Source organism: Cherax quadricarinatus, chromosome 66 (assembly GCF_038502225.1).
Source record: "Cherax quadricarinatus isolate ZL_2023a chromosome 66, ASM3850222v1, whole genome shotgun sequence".
Classification (NCBI taxonomy): domain Eukaryota; kingdom Metazoa; phylum Arthropoda; class Malacostraca; order Decapoda; family Parastacidae; genus Cherax; species Cherax quadricarinatus.
Genome location: NC_091357.1, coordinates 20,476,622 through 20,484,777, shown reverse-complemented (window position 1 = coordinate 20,484,777; position 8,156 = coordinate 20,476,622).

The following is an 8,156-nucleotide window of genomic DNA, read 5'->3' as shown; positions in this document are numbered from 1 at the left end:
TATTGTGTTAAACATCTGAGTATTACTGTGTTAAACATCTGAGTATTACTGTGTTAAACATCTGAGTATTACTGTGTTAAACATCTGAGTATTACTGTATTTAACATCTGAGTATTACTGTGTTAAACATCTGAGTATTACTGTGTTAAATATCTGAGTATTACTGTGTTAAATATCTGAGCATTACCATGTTTAACACCTGTATTTTACTGTCTATAATATCACGATATTACTGTCTATAATACCTGGACATGACTGTCTTATAAATATCGATGTTTAGCACGGATGTTGAGAGAAACATTCTCACTGTTAAGGTTGAGAAGAGTGGAGTGGAGGCAGTAAACACAATACACAGCTTCAAGATCAGGTATGAAGCCACGGATCATCAGACAACGTGGTATGACCAGGAACCAGGACTCGACTCCCGCAGGTACAACCTGATGACTACATAAACACACACACACACATAACACACACACACACACACATAACACACACACACACACACACATAACACACACACACACACACCACACACACAACACGCACACACACACACACACACACACACACACACACACACACACACACACACACACACACACGCACACACACACACACACACACACACACACACACACACACACACGCGCACATACACACACACACACACACACACACACACACACACACACACACACACACACACACGAACAGGAAGGAAGGAATTATGAATTATGCTAAGGTCACATCAATCTGCCAAGGAGGACCAAGGAGTGAAAGGGAAGATCAGCTGGTTGCAGATGGAGAGGGTGATAGGTCAAATGCTGAGGCACAACAAGGCTATCAAGAGCCACTGGAAAAATCAAGGGAGAAACTGACCACATACAGGCAGGATCCAGAGTCACAGAGGGTGAGGCAATGGGAGGAAGAAAGGGCAAAATCAGTGTTTATCCATGGGCTTCAGGAGAGAGAGGAAAGGACACACACTGAAAGACGGCAGGAAGAAAGAAAGGAGATTGAGAAAATCACGGAAATAGGGGGAGAAGACATGGATAAGATTGTAAATTTTCAGAGAATAGGGGGGTACTCGAAGGGGAGAAACCGACCAATCAAGCTGATTCTCAGGACGGAAACAGTGCGGAACAGGATCCTCCAAGAGAAACCACGATTGAAATACTCGGAAGAGTACAAGAGGGTGTTCCTAGACAGAGACAGAACAAAATCAGAACGACAGCAGCTGAGGGAGAGGACAAAAAAGCGAAAGGAGCTAGGAAAAGAGACAAGGAGGGAACCAGCAGAGGTCAGTCAGAGCAGGACAGAACAGCAAGGGCAAGCACACACACAACTACTCTCAGAACCATACAACCTATCACACCATCCCAACACACACTACAATCCATACCCACAGCCTCCACCCAACACCGAGCTATAGAATCCCACAGTATGCCACCAGGTCTCCCACCCTCACAGGCCCCCCAAACCACAGTGTTGGAAAGGAAACTGAAGGTATGGTACACAAACGCTGATGGAATAACAAGTGGGAGGAGTGGCACGAAAGAGTCAAAGAAGCATCACCGGACATCATAGCTCTCACAGAAACCAAGCTTACAGGTATGATAACAGATGCCATCTTTCCAACGGGATACCAAATCCTGAGGAAAGACAGAGGGAACAGGGGGGGTGGAGGAGTGGCGTTGCTGATCAAAAATCGCTGGAATTTTGATGAGCTGGAGAGAGGAGATAGCGGAGAAGAAAGTGATTACATAGTGGGAACACTTCACTCTGGAGGTCCCAAGGTGGTAATAGCAGTGATGTATAACCCACCACAGAACAGCAGGAGGCCAAGGCAAGAGTATGACGAGAGCAATAGAGCGATGGTTGACACACTGGCTAGAGTGGCCAGAAGAGCTCATGCATGCAGGGCAAAGCTCCTGATCATGGGTGACTTTAACCACAAGGAGATCGATTGGGAGAACTTGGACCCACATGGGGGCCAAGCTACATGGAGGGCTAAGATGATGGAGGTGGTACTGGAGAACTTCATGTACCAACACGTAAGGGACACTACAAGAGAGAGAGGAGAGGATGAACCAGCAAGGCTGGACTTAGTATTCACCTTCAGTAGTGCAGATATCGAGGACATCACATATGAAAGACCCCTTGGGGCCAGTGACCATGTGGTTTTAAGCTTCGAATACACAGTAGAGCTACAAGTGGAGGGAGAAGCAGGAAGGCCAGGACGAATGAAGCCAAACTACAAGAAAGGGGACTACACAGGAATGAGGAACTACCTGAACGGGGTTCAGTGGGACAGAGAACTGGCAGGGAAGCCAGTTAATGAGATGATGGAATATGGAGCAACAAAATGCAAGGAGGCTGAGGAGAGGTTTGTACCGAAGGGTAACAGGAGTAATGAAAAAGCCAGGATGAGCCCATGGTTTACCCAAAGGTGCAGGGAGGCAAAAACCAAGTGTGCTAGGGAATGGAAGAAATATAGAAGGCAAAGGACCCAGGAGAATAAGGAGAACAGTCGTAGAGCCAGAAACGAATATGCACAGATAAGAAGGGAGGCCCAAAGACAATATGAAAATGACATAGCAGCGAAAGCCAAATCTGACCCAAAACTGTTGTACAGCCACATCAGGAGGAAAACAACAGTCAAGGACCAGGTAATCAGGCTAAGGAAGGAAGGAGGAGAGACAACAGGAAATGACCGTGAAGTATGTGAAGAACTCAAGAGATTCAAAGAAGTGTTCACAGAGGAGACAGAAGGGACTCCAGAAAGACGGAGAGGTGGGGCACACCACCAAGTGCTGGACACAGTGCACACAACCGAGGAAGAAGTGAAGAGGCTTCTGAGTGAGCTAGATACCTCAAAGGCAATGGGGCCAGATAACATCTCCCCATGGGTATTGAGAGAGGGAGCAGAGGCGCTATGTGTATCCCTAACAACAATATTCAATACATCTATCGAAACAGGGAGACTGCCTGAGGCATGGAAGACAGCAAATGTAGTCCCAATCTTTAAAAAAGGAGACAGACATGAAGCATTAAACTACAGACCAGTGTCACTGACATGTATAGTATGCAAAATCATGGAGAAGATTATCAGGAGAAGAGTGGTGGAACACCTAGAAAGGAATGATCTCATCAACAGCAGCCAGCATGGTTTCAGGGACGGGAAATCCTGTGTCACAAACCTACTGGAGTTCTATGACATGGTGACAGCAGTAAGACAAGAGAGAGAGGGGTGGGTGGATTGCATTTTCTTGGACTGCAAGAAGGCGTTTGACACAGTTCCACACAAGAGATTGGTGCAAAAACTGGAGGACCAAGCAGGGATAACAGGGAAGGCACTACAATGGATCAGGGAATACTTGTCAGGAAGACAGCAGCGAGTCATGGTACGTGGCGAGGTGTCAGAGTGGGCACCTGTGACCAGCGGGGTCCCGCAGGGGTCAGTCCTAGGACCAGTGCTGTTTCTGGTATTTGTGAACGACATGACGGAAGGAATAGACTCTGAGGTGTCCCTGTTTGCAGATGACGTGAAGTTGATGAGAAGAATACACTCGATCGAAGACCAGGCAGAACTACAAAGGGATCTGGACAGGCTGCAGACCTGGTCCAGCAATTGGCTCCTGGAGTTCAATCCCACCAAGTGCAAAGTCATGAAGATTGGGGAAGGGCAAAGAAGGCCGCAGACGGAGTACAGTCTAGGGGGTCAGAGACTACAAACCTCACTCAAGGAAAAAGATCTTGGGGTGAGTATAACACCAGGCACTTCTCCTGAAGCGCACATTAACCAAATAACTGCTGCAGCATATGGGCGCCTAGCAAACCTCAGAACAGCATTCCGACATCTTAATAAGGAATCGTTCAGGACCCTGTACACCGTATACGTTAGGCCCATATTGGAGTATGCGGCACCAGTTTGGAACCCACACCTAGCCAAGCACGTAAAGAAACTAGAGAAAGTGCAAAGGTTTGCAACAAGACTAGTCCCAGAGCTAAGAGGTATGTCCTACGAGGAGAGGTTAAGGGAAATCAACCTGACGACACTGGAGGACAGGAGAGATAGGGGGGACATGATAACGACATACAAAATACTGAGAGGAATTGACAAGGTGGACAAAGACAGGATGTTCCAGAGATTGGACACAGTAACAAGGGGACACAGTTGGAAGCTGAAGACACAGATGAATCACAGGGATGTTAGGAAGTATTTCTTCAGCCACAGAGTAGTCAGTAAGTGGAATAGTTTGGGAAGCGATGTAGTGGAGGCAGGATCCATACATAGCTTTAAGCAGAGGTATGATAAAGCTCACGGCTCAGGGAGAGTGACCTAGTAGCGATCAGTGAAGAGGCGGGGCCAGGAGCTCGGACTCGACCCCCGCAACCTCAACTAGGTGAGTACAACTAGGTGAGTACACACACACCACACACATAAAACACACACACACACACACACACACACACACACACACACACACACACACACACACTCGTATCTTTCCCTATGAGAAAAGTTGACAAACTTGGCTGGGCCGGAACAAAAGCGCATCCGGCACGATCTATATGAATATGTACTGTGTGTGTGTGTGTGTGTGTGTGTGTGTGTGTGTGTGTGTGTACTTACCTAATTGTAGTTTCGGGGCTCGAGACTCAGCTCCTGGCCCCGCCTCTTTGCTGAACGCTACTAGGTCCTCTCTCTTCCTGCTCCCTGAGCTTTATCATACCTCGTCTTAAAGCTATGTATGGTTCCTGCTTCCACTACATCGCTCGCCAGACTGTTCCACTTCCTGACCACTCTATGACAGAAGAAATACTTCCTAACATCCCTGTGACTCATCTGAGTCTTCAACTTCAAGAGTGACCCCTTGTTACTGTGTCCCATCTCTGGAACATCTTGTCTCTGTCCACCTTGTGTATTCCACGCAGTATTTTGTATGTCGTTATCATGTCTCCCCTATCCCTCCTGTCCTCCAGTGTCGTGTGCGTGTGTGTGTGTGCACGGAGCATCCAAAAAAATCCGTCTGACTGGTACACTGCAGATGTCTGGTAGTGTTGTTGTAGCCAGGGTAGTGTGTGTTAGTTGTGAATTGTTGTAGCCAGGGCAGTGTGTGTTAGTTGTGAATTGTTGTAGCCAGGGTAGTGTGTGTTAGTTGTGAATTGTTGTAGCCAGGGTAGTGTGTGTTAGTTGTGAATTGTTGTAGCCAGGGTAGTGTGTGTTAGTTGTGAATTGTTGTAGCCAGGGTAGTGTGTGTTAGTTGTGAATTGTTGTAGCCAGGGTAGTGTGTGTTAGTTGTGAATTGTTGTAGCCAGGGTAGTGTGTGTTAGTTGTGAATTGTTGTAGCCAGGGTAGTGCGTGTTAGTTGTGAATTGTTGTAGCCAGGGTAGTGTGTGTTAGTTGTGAATTGTTGTAGCCAGGGTAGTGTGTGTTAGTTGTGAATTGTTGTAGCCAGGGTAGTGTGTGTTAGTTGTGAATTGTTGTAGCCAGGGTAGTGTGTGTTAGTTGTGAATTGTTGTAGCCAGGGTAGTGTGTGTTAGTTGTGAATTGTTGTAGCCAGGGTAGTGCGTGTTAGTTGTGAATTGTTGTAGCCAGGGTAGTGTGAGTTAGTTGTGAATTGTTGTAGCCAGGGTAGTGTGTGTTAGTTGTGAATTGTTGTAGCTAGGGTAGTGTGTGTTAGTTGTGAATTGTTGTAGCCAGGGTAGTGCGTGTTAGTTGTGAATTGTTGTAGCCAGGGTAGTGTGTGTTAGTTGTGAATTGTTGTAGCCAGGGTAGTGCGTGTTAGTTGTGAATTGTTGTAGCCAGGGTAGTGTGTGTTAGTTGTGAATTGTTGTAGCCAGGGTAGTGTGTGTTAGTTGTGAATTGTTGTAGCCAGGGTAGTGCGTGTTAGTTGTGAATTGTTGTAGCCAGGGTAGTGTGTGTTAGTTGTGAATTGTTGTAGCCAGGGTAGTGTGTGTTAGTTGTGAATTGTTGTAGCCAGGGTAGTGCGTGTTAGTTGTGAATTGTTGTAGCCAGGGTAGTGTGTGTTAGTTGTGAATTGTTGTAGCCAGGGTAGTGTGTGTTAGTTGTGAATTGTTGTAGCCAGGGTAGTGTGTGTTAGTTGTGAATTGTTGTAGCCAGGGTAGTGTGTGTTAGTTGTGAATTGTTGTAGCCAGGGTAGTGTGTGTTAGTTGTGAATTGTTGTAGCCAGGGTATTGTGTGTTAGTTGTGAATTGTTGTAGCCAGGGTAGTGTGTGTTAGTTGTGAATTGTTGTAGCCAGGGTAGTGCGTGTTAGTTGTGAATTGTTGTATCCAGGGTAGTGTGTGTTAGTTGTGAATTGTTGTAGCCAGGGTAGTGTGTGTTAGTTGTGAATTGTTGTAGCTAGGGTAGTGTGTGTTAGTTGTGAATTGTTGTAGCCAGGGTAGTGTGTGTTAGTTGTGAATTGTTGTAGCCAGGGTAGTGTGTGTTAGTTGTGAATTGTTGTGGCCAGGGTAGTGCGTGTTAGTTGTGAATTGTTGTAGCCAGGGTAGTGTGTGTTAGTTGTGAATTGTTGTAGCCAGGGTAGTGCGTGTTAGTTGTGAATTGTTGTAGCCAGGGTAGTGTGTGTTAGTTGTGAATTGTTGTAGCCAGGGTAGTGTGTGTTAGTTGTGAATTGTTGTAGCCAGGGTAGTGCGTGTTAGTTGTGAATTGTTGTAGCCAGGGTAGTGTGTGTTAGTTGTGAATTGTTGTAGCCAGGGTAGTGTGTGTTAGTTGTGAATTGTTGTAGCCAGGGTAGTGCGTGTAAGTTGTGAATTGTTGTAGCCAGGGTAGTGTGTGTTAGTTGTGAATTGTTGTAGCCAGGGTAGTGTGTGTTAGTTGTGAATTGTTGTAGCCAGGGTAGTGTGTGTTAGTTGTGAATTGTTGTAGCCAGGGTATTGTGTGTTAGTTGTGAATTGTTGTAGCCAGGGTAGTGTGTGTTAGTTGTGAATTGTTGTAGCCAGGGTAGTGCGTGTTAGTTGTGAATTGTTGTAGCCAGGGTAGTGTGTGTTAGTTGTGAATTGTTGTAGCCAGGGTAGTGTGTGTTAGTTGTGAATTGTTGTAGCTAGGGTAGTGTGTGTTAGTTGTGAATTGTTGTAGCCAGGGTAGTGTGTGTTAGTTGTGAATTGTTGTAGCCAGGGTAGTGTGTGTTAGTTGTGAATTGTTGTAGCCAGGGTAGTGTGTGTTAGTTGTGAATTGTTGTAGCCAGGGTAGTGCGTGTTAGTTGTGAATTGTTGTAGCCAGGGTAGTGTGTGTTAGTTGTGAATTGTTGTAGCCAGGGTAGTGCGTGTTAGTTGTGAATTGTTGTAGCCAGGGTAGTGTGTGTTAGTTGTGAATTGTTGTAGCCAGGGTAGTGTGTGTTAGTTGTGAATTGTTGTAGCCAGGGTAGTGCGTGTTAGTTGTGAATTGTTGTAGCCAGGGTAGTGTGTGTTAGTTGTGAATTGTTGTAGCCAGGGAAGTGTGTGTTAGTTGTGAATTGTTGTAGCCAGGGTAGTGCGTGTAAGTTGTGAATTGTTGTAGCCAGGGTAGTGTGTGTTAGTTGTGAATTGTTGTAGCCAGGGTAGTGTGTGTTAGTTGTGAATTGTTGTAGCCAGAGTAGTGCGTGTAAGTTGTGAATTGTTGTAGCCAGGGTAGTGTGTGTTAGTTGTGAATTGTTGTAGCCAGGGTAGTGTGTGTTAGTTGTGAATTGTTGTAGCCAGGGTAGTGTGTGTTAGTTGTGAATTGTTGTAGCCAGGGTAGTGTGTGTTAGTTGTGAATTGTTGTAGCCAGGGTAGTGCGTGTTAGTTGTGAATTGTTGTAGCCAGGGTAGTGTGTGTTAGTTGTGAATTGTTGTAGCCAGGGTAGTGCGTGTTAGTTGTGAATTGTTGTAGCCAGGGTAGTGTGTGTTAGTTGTGAATTGTTGTAGCCAGGGTAGTGTGTGTTAGTTGTGAATTGTTGTAGCCAGGGTAGTGCGTGTTAGTTGTGAATTGTTGTAGCCAGGGTAGTGTGCGTTAGTTGTGAATTGTTGTAGCCAGGGTAGTGTGTGTTAGTTGTGAATTGTTGTAGCCAGGGTAGTGCGTGTAAGTTGTGAATTGTTGTAGCCAGGGTAGTGTGTGTTAGTTGTGAATTGTTGTAGCCAGGGTAGTGTGTGTTAGTTGTGAATTGTTGTAG